The 18,106-nt window shown below is 37.1% G+C and overlaps 1 long non-coding RNA gene across 1 annotated transcript; it reads left to right on the plus strand.

The window, feature by feature from the left end:
• The first annotated feature begins 1,005 nt into the window (after nt 1-1,005).
• LOC128632510 (uncharacterized) lies at nt 1,006-5,221 on the plus strand. The gene is made up of 3 exons (XR_008396132.1): nt 1,006-2,345; nt 2,601-2,684; nt 3,761-5,221. It is a non-coding gene; the product is annotated as an uncharacterized LOC128632510 (long non-coding RNA).
• Nucleotides 5,222-18,106: the final 12,885 nt, after the last annotated feature.

Consider the following 18,106-nt stretch of genomic DNA (forward strand, 5'->3'; position numbering starts at 1 on the left):
CTACCCCTCCATTGTAGAAGAGCTGTAGTGACTCTTTTACCCAAGAAAAGAGATCTTGGTATATTGAAGAACTGGTGACCAGTCTCTCTTTTAGGAACTGATTATAACATATTGTCTAAAACTCTGACAAATCCTCTTAAAAAATCTATAGCATCCATCATCCATGAAGATCAGTCCTACTGTGTAGCCTAGCGATCTATGTTTGACAATCTTTTTTTTTTGTGCGGGACTTGGTGTACTTAACGGAACTGCATAAATTAGATCTTGGTCTTGTGTGTTTGGACCAAGAAAAAGCCTTTGATAAAGTTGACCATGAATACCTGTTCAAAATACTTGAAAGCTTTGGCTTTGGGAATCAGTTTATTTCATGGATAAGGCTTCTTTATAAAGATGTCTATAGTATGCTGAAAATAAATGAAATTTTGACCAGACCTTTTTCTGTAGGTAGAGGTGTGACACAAGGGTGTAGTTTGTCTGGTCTCTTGTACACGATTTCCATTGAGTCAATGTTGAGGATGCTGAGAGAGAAGCTGCAAGGATTTACTCTTCCAACATCTCACCTTTCAAACACACCAGTGGTGAAACTCACCTCGTATACAGATGACATCCCAGTGATCATTAGATCTGAAGATGATGTTAAACATCTTACCTCATGCCTCAACATCTTTTAGAGTGCTTCTTCCGCACGGATCAATTGGGGAAAAACTGACACTTTATTGTTAGGCCATTGGTCACACCAAAATCCACCCCAGCTTCCACATCAGCGCCCTTGGAATAAAGAGGGGGTTAAGATACTGGGGCTGTTCTTTGGGACTGAACAACACATGAACAAGAATTGGGAAGGACTTGTAGAAAAAGTGACAGGCAAGCTCCAGAGATGGAAGTGAATTCAAGCCCAGCTTTCCTACAGAGGCAGGGTGCTGGTGTTGAATAATCTAGCCAGCTCAATGCTGTGGCATCGTCTAACCGTGTTGGACCCTCAGAAAGAGCTTTTGTCACAACTTCAAAAAGCCTTTGTAGACTTCGTTTGGGGTGGTCATCATTGGCTTCCCCTGGGGGTACTGTGTCTGCCTACAATCGATGGCGGTCAGGGATTAATTAATTTAGCCTCTAAGGTGAAATCTGAAATTTCTAACTTTGTTTTAGCTGGGACAACTAAAGTTGGAAACCTATTTGACTTGTCGAATAGAGAGTGTTTTTCAGTACAGAATCTAACTAGAAAGATTACTGGTAGATCAGAGAGAATAGTCGGGAACATATTAAAGGATTTGAAAACATCTTTTCCTACATCTTTGTGGGATTATATAACCGAGTTTAAGTCCGGCGGTAACACAAAGGTCTTTTTTCCAGAAGTGTACTTAACTCCAGAGGTAGCTCAAATTAACAATGGAGACAATGTAAACATTTTGTTATCTTTTAAAGGCTTGCAAAGTCTTCCGTTTTCCATGGTGAACAAACAAAATGCATATATTTCCTGTGTAAAGTCCGACTTTGTCAGACATCTAAGGGGGAGGAGGCATACAGAATGGAGGACTCATTTCTTGACGTCGGGAGATAATGAACCTTCATGGCAGTTATTGTATAAAAACCCTCTACCAAAAAGGTCTGGTGACTTACAGTGGCGGATTTTACATTGTGCATTACCAACAAAAGTGTTTTTGTTTAAATGTAAATATGCATCGTCTCCACTGTGTACTTTGTGTGATGAACTGGATACTGTGTTTCATGTCTTTTGTGAATGTTGTAAATTATCTCCGCTCTTAAATCTATTGGATACAATGTTTCATAGTTTGGCGATCATTTTCTCGAAAACAGGGTTTATTTATGGGGGTAGATATTCTTGCCACAGGCAGGAAATCTGTACCTATTCAAATTTTTTGGTCGGTCAAGCAAAATTAGCCATTTGGAAGGCTTACAAAATGGGATTGGAAGGGAAAGAAGTAAACATGGTTAAATTATTTAAGGCCTTGGTTGAGTCTAGGATTAGATTAAAGTATGAATTTTACCAAATGAATGGTGATCTTCCGATGTTTGAGAAGAAATGGTGTGTAAACAAAGGGGTGACTTATAAGAGGCGAGAATCTCTTTTTCAATTGGTAATGGTCGTTAAAACAATGTGTTCTGTATGTTAAGGTTTTTTAAATTGTAAAATAAATTATATTTTAAAAGTCAAAGTCTCTCTCTTTCTTCTCTCTCTCCCCACAGATGTGTCGTTATCTCTAGCATCCCTGCTGGTGCCTCTACAAATTACACCTGCAACATGAGGGGTCGTCATGTGAACATCATCATTCCCAATGTTATCCAGGCTCTCACGCTCTGTGAAGTGGAAGTCTATGGGGTTCCAGGTTACACTTTTATATCCAGTTCACAATTTCATATACATTTGAAGTCAAATGAAGTTTTACAACAGCTGCTAAATATCAATACTGTTAATTTTTTTTAGTGCCTGTTACTAAGAGGGCATTTCTGAGATTGAAGTTTAACAGCAGTGAGGATCTTATGAACCCTTCTGTGAGGGACAAAATTTGTGTTTATGACATGTATGGTAGATACATACATACACAAATAAACAAATAAATAATAGTACTTTATCATCATAGATGATATCTGCCAATGTCCAGCCTTCAGTGCGTCAGATCTGTTGGACTAAGGAACCAGAGGTGGAAAATTAAACTTAAAAAACGGTAGGAAATATCACTACTACTACTGCAATAATAATAATACAACTACTTCTACTGCTAATAATAATAGTAATATAGCCATAAGAGGCAATCTGTGGGGTCCAAACACTCCCTGCGTATAGCACCCCCAGTGGCCAGTTCTTGTCAAGATTCATAGAACAATAAAGAGACCATATGTGAACTTTCTTACGTATATCACATTTTGTGATGATAACTCAATGCTAGTTGTGTAACCTACCTGCTGAAAGCTGACTGGCAGAAGGCAGACATTTTTTGAAGTAATTCAGTTACTGATTAGCAGAAAGCTCACTGCAAATTCTGCTCAACTGGAATTTTGGTTCCTGAGAAACAGCTATTTGAACTTAACGCTGACCGTTATGAACATGAACAGCAGCCCCAGGTAGCCAATTTGAGCGAGATTGCATCGGATACTAGGAGGTCCATCCCTGAACTTTCTATTCAAGTTTTGTGGCAATAGCTTAATGGGAAACTTTTCAGTTATCTGATTTTCTGATCAGACTTATAATTCCTCATAAACAGCTATCTGATCTTAGCTCTGCTCCCTTTGTATGACCAAATTTGCCACATAGCAAAAAATGCTTTTAACATTTGCCAACTAGTCCTAGGATGTTTGGCCTAGATTCAGAAATTTGGTGACAATCCTCAATAATTAATTTTTGGTGTGATGCTCAATAATTATCAAAAACATGTTGACATTTGTAAACACCAACATCTCACTTTCCTGGATAAAGAAAGGGAGTACTACAACCACAATTCCAAAAAAGTTGGGACGTTGTGAAAAATGTAAATAAAAACAGAATGCAATGATTTGCAATCTCATAAACCCATATGATAGAACATAAAAAACAAATCAAATGTGTAAACTGAGGAAATGTAGCATTTAAAGGAAAAAAAATAGGTAACTTTGAATTTATGGGCTTTATATAACTATCAATTTATTGATAGTTCCATGAAATTTGCAGAAAATCAGTTTACTGTTACTTATTTATTAATTCATTGATTTATTTCTTTTACCTGAGTGATATTACAGTCAAGAATTTTGTCATTCTGACTTACAGGTGGCAGAAATATATCTGAAACAAGAAGAAGAAGAAGCGGAAGAAGAAGAAGTGTTCAAAGAACAAAAAGAAAAAAAACATCAAATGTGTGAGGTTTGGGTGTAGCACTTAAATACTAGCTAACTGATGTTATAGGTTTATTAATTAGAAGTACTAGAAATTTTTCAGTTTGCTTGTTTGGGAAATGTAGCTATGAAAAATTATTACCACAGGGTTTGTACAAGGTGCTTGAATTTGGCATTTGGAAATTTAAGTACTGGAAAACCTTGAAAATAGCCATTTTTTATGTAACAGTGGTTAAAAAGTGCTTGAATGATAAAAAGTCAATAAATAAAAAATAACAATTTTCAAAAGAACACGAATACAATCCTTTCACTCAAAATATGACTCCCCGCTGCAGCCCCTCCTCCTCCTGCCGTTCACTCATTCATTTTAACAGGGACAGCTTCGGTCCACTTCTCAGACCCCTTTAGCAACTTTTTTTTTTTTTTTTTTTAAAGCATCTAGCAATATATCTATCGATTTTTTGGACAAACCTTAGCTACTTTCTGTAGAAGATAATGGCCAGTACTGCCCGGCGAGTGCGAGGTCCTGCTTTCAGAAACAGAAAAAATATGTAAATGAGAACAGCTTTATTGGGAATTCGGCTGTATTAAAATTCAGCATGTGAGCACAGAGAGTAGGATGTAATAAAGGGCTGACACTAGGCAGAGTGAAAATACGATGTAATGGTGAAATTATGGTGAAAATGAAGCAATGACTGGGAAATACAAATTTAGTCCATCATGGCTGGGAAAAGGAGCTATATAAAAATGGTTGTTTTAAAAAAAATTATTATTATTAAGATTTTTTTTGGAAATGAAGGATATGTTTCAATGACATCTCTTGTATAGTCCTTGAAAACAAAACAAAACAAAACAGTGCTTGAAAAGTCCTTGAAAATCCTGGAATTTCATTATGAAGCATCTGTACAGACCCTGTTATATGTACTATGTGATTGATGTATTAAACATGCCTCTTGATTTCTGGGTTTAGCATAGTTATACCTCGGTTTGAGTTTAAAACAATAGCTATATTTTCTGGTAGAATAATGCTAGTTAAGTTTCTCTCCCAAATATTATTGAGTAGATAAAGTATATTCAGTAGCTTTTCTGGGATAGTGAGAATTTAGGTTAATATAGTAGAAAACAAAACACTCAGATTATCCTGGTTGTAAGAACTGCTCATTCATCAGTACACCTTTACAGTTTTCACTGCAGATATATCATCAGCTTTATTGAACAATACTCAGAATCCTTGTCACCTCCCAGCCAATCAGTCATGATGAATTTTTGTATGGTTGGAAGCATGTTTAAAACACAGAAAGTGCCGAGATCATGTAAGAATGAGGTTTTACTCACTGGCATATATGTGTTCACTTTAAACTTTGTTCCTTCCCTTAAACACTTACCTGCTTGAGAATTTCCAGTGTTTGTAGAATGATGATTCTCAGTACAGCACATTACCAAATATTAATGGGCTTTAAATTTATTTATTTATTTGTGACAATTATGGGATTTTCTAATTTGTTTAATATGTGAACTTTTTTTTATTATGGCTCATCAAGGTTCAGAGCATTCCATTCTCTTAAATCAACATTTCCCATTGTTAGTATCAGAATCTTATTTAACATGCAACATATTCAATAATCTGTAACTAAGACTCAATAAAGAAATTCTGATTACACAGTGTCCAGAATGTCTCTGAAACACTTCAGCCTATGATTAGCCACGGATTCCTGAGAGGACACTGTAGCAGTCTCTGAGGATTTCTTCTTATCACTCCACTGTTTAAAAAAACAACAACAAACCACTAAATACTGGATTCTTCTTCTTTTAATTTGATTGTCAGTGCTCAACTCAAACCAACAGCAGTATTATTAATAATATCAGGGATGATTGTGTCTAAAATCAACCACTGATTATATCCCACTTATTTGTTTCTAGATAGTATGATTTATTTAGCCAATTCTAAACTCACCTCTCCATTTGTGTAACTGGATACTCAGGATAATGAAATTTCGCTCTGGTTTCCATCCACCCACCCTTTCATTTTCTATATCTCCTATCATACAGGGTCGCACGGAACCTTGAGCCTATCCCAGAGATCATAGGGCACAGGACAGGGTACACCCTGGACAGGGTACCAGTCCATCGCAAGGCACACTCACATACACATTCACACACCCATTCATACACTACAGACACTTTGGACATGCCAATCAGCCTACCGTGCATGTCCTTGGACAGGGGGAGCAGCACAGGGAGAACACGCAAACTACGCACACACAGGGTTGTGGTGGGAATCAAACCCCCAACCCTGGAGGTGGGAGGCAAACGTGCTTAGCACTAAGCCATCATGCGCCCCATTCTGGTCTCTTTAATTTAATAAAAAATGTGACACACAGAATAGCACAATGTGCTATCAAATAAATAGTGGGTGACTGTTTTCTTTATAGTGTATATGCACTGTGAATGACTTCTTATTTAAAAACATAAATGTAACTGACATGCGGCTTTATTAAATCATAGCAACTTGAGCACCTGCCTAGCCCTAACTCTGAATATGAGGAACTTTCCTACACAAATATTGACGTAACTATTCACCCATTCTCACACCAATGGTAGCAGAGCTACCAAGCAAGGTGCTAACTTGACATCAGGAGCAACTTGGGGTTCAGTGTCTTGCCCAAGGACACTTCAAGTCATGTGGGCCAGGAATCGAAGCGCCAACCCTACAATTAGACAACCTGCTCTACCACCTGAGCCACAGCCACCAACTAGATAACTAGATGTTTAAGTCAGCCTATCCCATTCCTTCATTTTTTTGTTACATATAGATGTCTCTAAGTGTTTCCTACATGTACCTTTTTTAAATTGGCATGTCTACCAATATGTAAGCCAATGCATATGTTTTACACTACTAATACAAAATGTCCCAGTGAGGCCTTCCACACCCGTCAAAATATTGCCATCTCACTGTGACAGAAAAAAATATAACAATGATGCTTTAGAATTAGATAAATTAAGTTTCTGCAAAATATTAATTGAACTATTCATTTAGAACTCAAAATGTACATTAATGGCTTTAGTAATGACCACTGTGAATCCCATGTAGCACACTAACCCTAATGTGTATGACCGCATGAACTATGTTGCAATAATAATAATGATGATGATTATGATGATTATTATTATTGTCAAATAATCACTTCACTGGACAGGAGTGTGATGTAACGACACAGGACAGTTAGCAGGAAGTAAGCGCAGGAGCGCCGTCTTTATTGATAAACAAACTAACAGAAACCCAAGAACGCGGTCTACGCTGAACAGGACTAGCTGGATCAACCATGGAACTACAGTCTAGGCATTACTCGAAAACAGAACATGGAACTGAGACCGCTAGCATGCTACACGCATTCTAACACAGCGCTAAAGCTATACTCCTGAAACACTACTAACGTTACAAACTATAATACTGCGCGAAGTGCGCAGCCGCACGAGGGGTTTAAATAACCAACATAATTAAACTAAAGCATAGACACCTGGAGAAATAAAGACACACCCTCGAACATAAGCCAATACCTGGACAGGAAGTAAATCAAAACAAACGAGCCGCGCGTGTCCATCTGTCAGAGTCTCGTGCACGCGCGCTCTGCAGCAGTCTTTGCGCTTCGACGCAGCAGCGCCATCCACCGGCGGAAGCGTAACAGATGTAAAAACAGACTTAAAAACATTGAGTCATTTAAAACAGGTCAACTGTTTTCTATTATACAAGCAGCGTGTGTGTGTTCTGTTTCATTTTCTTTTCAGGGATAAACACACTGGAGGATTTTTTGTTGATCTGGCACAAAATTAAAAGGAACTAAATTACATTAAAAGGGGGAAACTTTGGGTACCAAGGTTATAAGTTATAAACTAGGGAACATTGAGTGAGAGAGAGAGAGAGAGAGAGAGAGAGAGAGAGAGAGAGAGAGAGAGAGAGAGAGAGAGAGAGAGAGAGAGAGAATTGGCATGTGGTCTGCGCCTCTGTAGCACCGCTGTTCTACAGTAAGTGCTGAGGGAGAGACCTGAATGTCGGGCTGCCAGATAGCTTCATTTCAACTATTACTATTAACTGGATGGGGTGGGGTTAATATTTGACTAGTGCATAAATTACACCTAATACGTCTAGGTCACTAGTTACTATTAGCTGTAATTTAATCAAAAAAGAGAGCCTAGTATGTTTATTAGAAACCAACCAAAATCACTCCAAGAGTGAGACATGTAAAAGTCCCTGAGGTTACAAAGGAACCCAGGGTAACTTCTAAGCAAACAAAGGCCTCTCTCACATTGGCTAATGTTAATGTTCATGAGTTCACCATCAGGAGAACACTGAACAACAATGGAGTGAATTACAGTGTTACAAGGATAAACCACTGCTCTCCAAAAGAACATTGCGGTCCATCTGCAGTTTGCTAATGATTACGTGGAAAAGTCTTTTGGAAAAATGTTTTGTGTGGAAAAATATAACCTTTTGGTTTAAATAAGAAGTGTTATGTTTGGAGAAAGCAAACACTACATTCCAGCATAAGAACCTTACTTATAAGAACCTTTCAATAATGGATGGAACAATGAATTCTGAATTATAACAGTGAATTCTAAAGGAAAGTTTCAGGACATCTGTCTGTGAACTGAATCTCAAGAGAAAGTGGGTCATGCAGCAGGCCAACAACCCTAAGCACAAAAAGCACATAATGGTCCACCAAAGTATGGTTAAAAGAGAATAAAATTCATGTTTCAGAATTTGCCAAGTCAATGTCCCTGACTTTAATCCAATAGAAATGTTGTGGAAGGACCTCAAGCAAGCAGTTCATGTGAGGAAAATCACCAGCATTCCAGAGTTGAAGCTGTTCTGTACTGAGAAACGAGCTAAAATTCTTACAAGCCGATGTGCAGGACTGATCAACAGTAAAAACAGGGAAAATGTTTAGTTTCGGTTATTTCTGACCAAGGGATTCACACCATATGCTGAAAGCAAAGGTTCACATAGGATCACATAATAGAAAGAAAACATTCTACACACCGTTTATACCACCAGAAGCAGTCTGGACTGTTGACACAAGGCAGGTTCAAGCTGCTGATGCCAATGTCTGACCCTATCATCTACATGTCACAACAGAAATCAAGATTCATCAAATCAGGCAATGTTTTTCCATGCTTCAACTGTCCAGTTCCAGTGAGTCCACGCCCACTCTAGCCTCAGGTTCCTGTTCTTGGCTCACAGACAGGAGTGGAATTAATATGGTTGTAGCTTATCCACCTCATTTGGTTAGACGTATTGTATGTTGCAAGAGGGTTTTCTGCTCCCACACTTGTAAAGAATTATCATTACCATAGCCTTTCTGTCAGCTCGAACCAGTCTGTCCATTCTCCTCTGTCCTCTCTCATCAACAAGGTGTTTGTTTTTCTCCATCATTCTGTGTAAACTCAAGAGATTGCTGTCTGTGAAAATCCCAGATCAGCCTCTAAAATTCTCAAACCAGCTCGTCTGGGCACCAACATTCATACCATCATCACTGAGATCACTGAGATTCTGATGTTTTGCTGTGAAATTAACTGAAGCTTACTGAAATACTTACCTGTATCTGCATGATTTTATGCATTGCGCAGCTGCCACCACGAATTAGTTAAGTTCTTTTTCAAACACAATCCTGCAGAAGCAAATAAGATCGGCACTCCAGGCTGCTTTGACTAGCCTAATGCAAAATGTATTCAAAATACTATTTTCCTAAAACAGATCATTAAGCACTCCAAAACACCTGAAAGTGGATTCAAGGCACTGTATACAGTTTTACCACCACTGAAATCACCGTTTAATTACATATGCTTCAACAGTTAAAATATATCATAAATAAAAAAAATACAGTATTATATATTATTATTATTATTATTTTATTATAATTATTATTATTATTATTATTATTATTAATAATAATAATATAATAATAATAATAATAAAAATAATAATAATAATAATATGTGTAATTTATATAGCTCCTTACTCATAACCAGTGTCGTTTTACAATTACAATGTTTCAACAAAACATGGAACATGCGGTAGACTAGATTTGAGAAAAAATATGATTTATAGTTTACAAAGAATATTAATTTCTCATCAAAAACACGATTTCACTGCTTATGCTAAGCTTAATTTACACAAGTTTCTAATTACAAGATTGATTTATATAAAGTGAGCATGATCACTTCATGTAGTATTAATGTAAACCCATTACATTATGAAATCTTGTGGGGATGTTGGCACTGACAGGTACTATAACTATAGTATTTAAATTAACATGATTCAAAGGTGTGTGATAGAATAGCAGTGTTTAATAAATTCAATGCTAATGAATATTAGGTGCTATTATTAATGAATATTATCCTGGTGTCTAATATTTTTTGAGAACAGTTTCATATTGAAATACAATGAATCTGCACATTTCTAACAGTTCAGATGGAGAAGTTATTAATGTTTTGTCACAGTAATGATTCTGTGTCTCATTGCCAAAAAATGAAAACCTCTTAACTCTGAAAGTCAATTAAACAATGTCTTGAAGGAGAATCTATAATAAATGTATCATCAGATGACTAAAGGGAACGGCTGGATGATCCGTCACATCAGTTTTAGCCTGACATTTTTGCTTTTGCGTCACACATTTGTACAACAGTTTTTATGAATCAGACATTGATTCATAAATCAGTTATCTGGCTTGGATAAAACCTATACCTATATTATTATATGTATATATTTATGTATGTATAAAATGTAAATGGAAGCTTTTTGCTTCATGTTTTTTTTAAACTTTTCTGTAGACTGTCGTTTGAGTCAAACTTATGTGCATTTGAAGAACACAAGTGCATTTGCCTTTTAAATAAACTAAATAACCATTTAGTGATACACCAAGTGGACAGCTCAGAGTTTAAGGGTCAAGAGATACTTTCTGATCTATGTCGAAGAAGGTAAGAAATTCTGATTTCAAGTATCAAACAGATTTCAAGTATTTTTAAAAATCTCGTTTTACAGTACACTATGATTGATTTAATATCACTTGTAAATTGTCATCATTTAAAAAGACAATACCTTTTATAGATTAAAAACACAACCTATCAAATGTTCCTATAATTATATATGTTTTTGCGCAGGGATATGCATTTTTCTCATTGCAGTCGATTCTGACCCATCAGCACGGTAAGAATACGTATAGTAGAATACAGAATACACACACACACAAATGTCTGAGACCACATTGAAAATCTGGATTTTTTTTCTCTTACATTTTGAAATAAATAGGTTTTAGAATTTATTAATATTTAAAACAAAGAAAGTAAATGTTTAATATTTTGGAGATATATATATATATATATATATATATATATATATATATATATATATATATATATATATATATATTTAAATTCTGCAACTGTAAACATTAAGAAACTCTGAATCTCTTGTAAATATTTTAAAGATTCTACTTTTTTTTTTCTTTTTACTGAAGTTGCAGTCAATAATACAATTTCGAATGAAAATTCTAAAATTAAATAATAAAAAAAATGCAAAATAGAAACATTTTCCACTAGTGCTCTCAGACTTTTGGCCCCGACTGTGTGTGTGTGTGTGTGTGTGTGTGTGTGTGTGTGTGTGTGTGTGTGTGTGTGTGCGTGCGTGTGCGTGTGCATGTGTGTGTGTGTCTGTGTGTACGTAAACAAACTATTAATGAAATAAAATTTTGTGTAAGATAAATGAATGAATAAATATGTTCTCTTCTCCCCTCCAGTCGATGTGGCCTTAGGAGGAATAGCAGTACAATCTTCTTTACACTAACAATTATCCTGCTTACTTTGCTATCGATGACAACAGAGCATCTAACATGAATTTCAACTCGTGTGATTACGGCTGCTCCTAAGGCCATACAGACTTCATATAAATCCATAATGAACTTTTTCACACTATCTGTTGTTACCCAGATGAGGATGGGTTCCCTTCTGAGTCGGGTTCCTCTCAAGGTTTCTTCCTCTTAAAACATCTTAGGGAGTTTTTCCTTGCCACCGTCGCCACTCAGTGGCTTGCTCAGTTGGGATAAATTTGCACCTTTAATATCTGTATACCATGTTGATATTTCTGTAAAGCTGCTTTGAGACAATGTCTATTGTAAAAAGCGCTATACAAATAAAATTGAATTGAATTGAATTGAATTAATCTTTCTAGTTAGATTCTGTACTGAAAAACACTCTCTATTCGACAAGTCAAACAGGTTTCCAACTTTAGTTATCCCAGCTAAAACAAAGTTAGAAATTTCGGTGTTGGACATAGTGCATTTTTTAGAAAACCAAGGACTGTGCAGAAGTGGTTCATCAAAACCAAAATGTTCTTTCCGCTCCGACTTAAAGCAACCCAAGCTTCAAGAACCGATCCATAAAACCTTATCTTAAACATGTCTTTTACCACATTTCCCGAAATCAGAAACATTTGTTTATCAAAATCCATCTTGTTTTTTCCCTGTAGAATGGCAAGGCCAAAGCTAATCCATGGTAGAGAGTCCGACGAGTAAAGCAGTTTTTGGGCGGTCTGCAACCTCATGGATTTCACCTTAGAGGCTAAATGAATTAATCCCTGACCACCATCGATTGTAGGGAGACACAGTACTCCCGGGGGAAGCCAATGATGACCACCCCAAAAGAAGTCTACAAAGGCTTTTTGAAGTTGTGACAAAAGCTCTTTCTGAGGGTCCAACACGGTTAGACGATGCCACAGCATTGAGGTGGCTAGATTATTCACCACCAGCACCCTGCCTCTGTAGGAAAGCTGGGCTTGAATCCACTTCCATCTCTGGAGCTTGCCTGTCACTTTTTCTACAAGTCCTTCCCAATTCTTGTTCATGTGCTGTTCAGTCCCAAAGAACAGCCCCAGTATCTTAACCCCCTCTTTATTCCAAGGGCGCTGATGTGGAAGCTGAGGTGGATTTTGGTGTGACCAATGGCCTAACAATAAAGTGTCAGTTTTTCCCCCAATTGATCCGTGCGGAAGAAGCACATGGAAGAAGGTGAGATGTTGGAACTGTAAATCCTTGCAGCTTCTCTCTCAGCATCCTCAACATTGACTCAATGGAAATCGTGTACAAGAGACCAGACAAACTACACCCTTGTGTCACACCTCTACCTACAGAAAAAGGTCTGGTCAAAATTTCATTTATTTTCAGCATACTATAGACATCTTTATAAAGAAGCCTTATCCATGAAATAAACTGATTCCCAAAGCCAAAGCTTTCAAGTATTTTGAACAGGTATTCATGGTTAACTTTATCAAAGGCTTTTTCTTGGTCCAAACACACAAGACCAAGATCTAATTTATGCAGTTCCGTTAAGTACTCCAAGTCCCGCACAAAAAAACGATCGTCAAATATAGATCGCTAGGGTACACAGTAGGACTGATCTTCATGGATGATGGACGCTATAGATTTTTAAAGATGATTTGTCAGAGTTTTAGACAATATTTTATAATCAGTTCCTAAAAGAGAGACCAGTTACCAGTTCTTCAATAAACCAAGATCTCATTTCTTGGGTAAAAGAGTCACTACAGCTCTTCTACAACTGAGGGGTAGGATATTTGACTCAAAGCTTTCAAGAAACACCTCATACAAATCCTGACCAATGAGGGACCAGAAGGCTTTATAAAATTCAGAAGTCAAGCCATCCAATCCTGGTGATTTTCCCGAAGATTGCTGCTGGACAGCTTCCATTAACTCCTGAAAGGACAGAGGTTTCTCCAGCTCTGCTTTATCTTCATGTCCAAGATGCGGCAGTCCATCTGAAAGCAGATTAATTGCTCCAAGGTCACAGGGTTGTGCAGTATATAATTCTTCATAAAAAGATAGAGTTTGCGAAAAAATTTCTTTCTTTTCCATTATTTCTTTCCCATTTAACAATTTAAGATGATTTATATTCTTTTTTTCTCTGATGTTCTTTTCCAATGAAAAAAAGAAAGTTGTTGAAGAATCCATGCTGTTTAACTGAAGATATCTTCCCCGTATGGATGTACTATGACTTCTCTCTTCATACAATTTTTCAAAGTCATGTTGTACTCGTCAAGCATTTTTGCAGTTTCCGTCTCTTCACCGTCACTAGTGGAGCTGCTTAGCTTCAGAATCTGCTGTTCCAAAAACTTAACCTTTTCCTAGTTCAGTCAGGTGACTCCTTGTGTATTGTTGGCACAAGAGCCGGATCTGTACTTTTCCAAAATCCCACCACTGGCTTAAAGTATTATACTGTGATTTTCTCTCTCTTCACTCTCCCCAAAACTGAGCAACTAATTGTATGAAAACTTTATCTTGCAATAATCTATTATTAAAACGCCAAATCTTATAGTATGAGTTACTCTGTTATAGTCATAGTTACTGCAATATAGTGGTGATCCGAAAATGGTGTTGGCGAAATATCACTATTGGAAAATCTTCCTCTGTCGTTCATCTGAACATAAAATCTATCGAGTCGTGCACCGGAAACTGTATTAGAATTCATTTTCACCCATGTATATTGTTGACTGCCAGGGAAAGCTTCTCTCCATACATTTACAAGACTATGAAACTGAACAACGGTTTTGAGAGTCTCAGACGAATTTGGATGAGGTTCAACATGATTCCGATCCATAGTGTAATCGAATGTACAATTAAAATCACCAGCTAAAATTATTATTCTATTCTGTGAAACTTTTGAAATAACGTCTTTTAATTTTTTAAAAAAGAAGCTCTTTCTGCCCCATCATTCGGAGCATAAATATTAATAAGAGAGAGCGGTAACTCAAAGCGTAAATTCTATAATTTGCATTCTGCCAGGTATAATTTCTTCAGCTCTACTGTCTTGAATTTGTAAATCCGATGAAATAAGAACTTCTACTCTGGCACTCACGTTTGAACCATGGCTAAGAAAGGCTTTACCCTTCCACTCACTGAGCCATTGCACCTGATTGTCCATATCTGTGTGTGTTTTTTGCAGAAAAACTACACTTGCTTTTTTCCAACTAAAAAAATCGAACAAAGCGAATCATTGTTCAGCACCACGACATCCATTAACGTTCAAAGATCCTAAGTTTAAGGATGCCATAATGCTGACTATTGAATAAATGACGAATGACATCTCAACACAGGTCTCATTATCTCCTCTCTTCATTACAACATATTCAAACCTTCTTCGCATTATGGTTAATCATGCCTTTACTTTGTTATTATTTTCCTGAAGTGATAAAGCTTCTGAATGCTAAGCTCTTCGTCAGTTGCTTTATTCATCGCCATTTTACACGACACCAAAAAGCGCTTTAAATCAGGGAAAAAAGTCTCAATTTGTGGTTTCCGAGCTCCTTAGTCTCATCTAGAAAGTCATTAATTTGCTTTAATGTGTACAGTCTAGCGCTGAGAGACTCTGTTCCTTCAGCGTTGTCCATATCAGAACAACTCTCTATGCTCTCTAGATCAACATCGGAGTCATTTTCAGAGTGAGCATACTCTGAACTCATGGTGGACATCTGAGTACAAATATCTACAGCTGCTTCACTTTCACCATCTCCTTTATTACTTTCTATTTCTGTCTGTTCTTTTTCTGATGGTTATCATGTTCATTTACTATCTGAGTCAATGTTTCTCCACTACTTGCCTGACTTACCCCTCCTCGTTGTAATCATGATTTTCTACATCTCCTGCATCAGGATTCCCTTTAGGTGCTGTTTTAACATCTGGAACGAGATGGTTCTGTCTATGCTCCTTCACTTTGGAACTCTCTTCCTCCTGAACTCAGGGAAGCCCAGACTTTTGGCATTTTTAAACCTCTTCTCAAGACACACTTTTTAAAACTTGCATTCGACTGCTGATGTCTTTTTCGATGTTTAATAATTATTTTTATTAGTATTAATGTTTTTATTTTTATTCTTATTAACCTTTATTTGTTTTATTTTTCTGTTGACTGTGATTTTATGTACAGCGCTTTGAGAAGCTGCTTTAAAGGCGCTTTATAAAATGAAGTTTATTATTATTATTATTATTATTATTATTATTATGGTTATTTTGTCTGGCATGTCGCTCAGTTGTTTGAAGATTAGACGGTCTGACATGTCCTAGTTCTCCGCACAAAAAACACAGCATATGATCCAAACTAATAAAGATTGTGTAATGTTTGCCTTCATTAGTCAGCTTTACAGCCAGATTGAGCGGATCCTGTTGTTGATTCAGAATCATGTTCGTAAATCGCCGAAACGACACAACGTGCTTGATATCCGGATTTTTCAGACCGAGTGGAATCAGGTCGTGTCATTAATCGCGAGTCGCATTTAACCAGGTCATCTACCATCTGAACCTCGGCGAGAAAAACAACAACAGCTTATTCATCCTACAAGCTGACTGGATATTTGACCACCGACCTGTTCACTGACTGCAACCAGCACATCTTCCACAGATACGGAGTCATCAGGTGTACATTTAAATCCATGTCTCAGAGTCAAGCGTGAGAAATCTCCCCTTCACCCATTTGTCAAGTTTTCCGACCGAAGTCGGCGCTCAAAGAAGTTTTATGTCTAAGATTAATCTTTTTTTTTTTTTTTTACATGAATCTTAAAAAAGAACTAAGAAATTGATTAAAAGTAACAAACTCTCAAAAGTGTGCCGCAAAACTCTCGACTCCTCCCACTACCCACAATCCTGAGAGAGAGAGAGAGAGACAGAGAGAGTGAGAGAGAGAGAGATAGCAAGAGAGAGACAGAGCGAGAGAGACTTTTTTTTACTTTAAGACACCTTTAATGTATTCAATTTTGGTATATTTACATATCTACATTTTTAAAATAATTAGTTTCATTTTTTTTAAAAACAAGAAGAGAGAAGAACCCCCTCAGACCCCCCACCCCCACCCTCAACCCAGAAAACCCCAACCCTTTCAGTTCTACTACAAGTCCATTGTAGTCATATAGTGTGCAAATGTCCACAGTGCTATTCATATTATAGCTTTTCTTGCGGCTGATGTCCATTTTCTCAGTCTGAACCGTCTCCGTGGTGACAGCACGCCCAGGTTTTCAGTTTTTATTGCTTGTTGTGCAGATTGAATTATATTTTTTTCCCTGCCCGAGAAGTAGTTAGTTAGCAAGACGTTACGATTTCCTTTTGTTAAGTCTAGAAAACAGTTTAACTGTTCTGTGGTGTACAGTTCTTCAGGTTGTTCTGAAAAGTTTGAAGTAGGTGGGTTACCTGATCCTGCTTCATTCACCTCCTTAAACTCTGCCTCTGATGCCCATATCCCCAATCTGAAGCATCTCGTTGGTGACAGCACGCCCAGATTCTCACCTGTTGTTGTGTGCTCCACAGATTTTATGATTTTTTTCTATCCGGAAAGTAGTTTGTTAGTACGACATCATCTTGTCCTAAAATCTGCTCCAAGAACCAGGTTAACTGTTCTATGGTGTAAAATTATCCTGGCTGTTCGACCACATCCTCCTCCATGTCTGTGAGGGGTTCTCCTCCTGTAGCTCCTGCGCTGCGGTCTGGTTCTCCTGCATCACAACACTATGTTGTGGCTGTTTGGAAAACATAAAGGTAGTCGGCTGATCTAGGGTGACCTCTTCCTCCCCCTCATCATCATCTGTAAACTGTTTTTCTCTACCAGCTCCTGTGCTGCTCTCTGGGCCCGAGTCCTCCTGAGAGAGAAATAGTTTGTATAATGTACCTTAGTTTTGACAGGTATAGGTCAAAGGTCAAAAAGATACACATTCTAACTCTCTATATCTAGATCAAAGGTCATGATCATAAAAATATTTATAGTTATGTTAAATCTGGATCACATCCATTGTGACAGAAACGTTACCATACATGGTACAGCCATGTGTTTTTCCACCCCACCACACGTTGCACACGTGATCTTTCTAACACTCTGTGGTAGGCATAAAAATATATATATTATGTTAAATCGGGATCCCATCCATTCCTGACACAAATGTTACTATACATGGAATGGCCATGTGTATTACACACAGACATCCAAACAAAAATATGACACACACAAACACCTTATTTTCACTTATTTAAAAGGAATTTAAGTGTTATTTACTAAATGACCATAATTATGAACCAAGTTGTTACGTTGACAATCATTTTTAAAATTTACGTTTTTTCCATTTAGATTGTCTGCAGTAGAATGCAGTCTTTTTAAACCAGGAAAATGACTGCCTTTAGTTGTATAACAATAGTAAGTAAAATCCAGTAGTTACATTACAAATCTCCTACATAACATCTCT

This window comes from Ictalurus punctatus, unplaced genomic scaffold (genome assembly GCF_001660625.3).
Source record: "Ictalurus punctatus breed USDA103 unplaced genomic scaffold, Coco_2.0 tig00064105, whole genome shotgun sequence".
Taxonomy (NCBI): domain Eukaryota; kingdom Metazoa; phylum Chordata; class Actinopteri; order Siluriformes; family Ictaluridae; genus Ictalurus; species Ictalurus punctatus.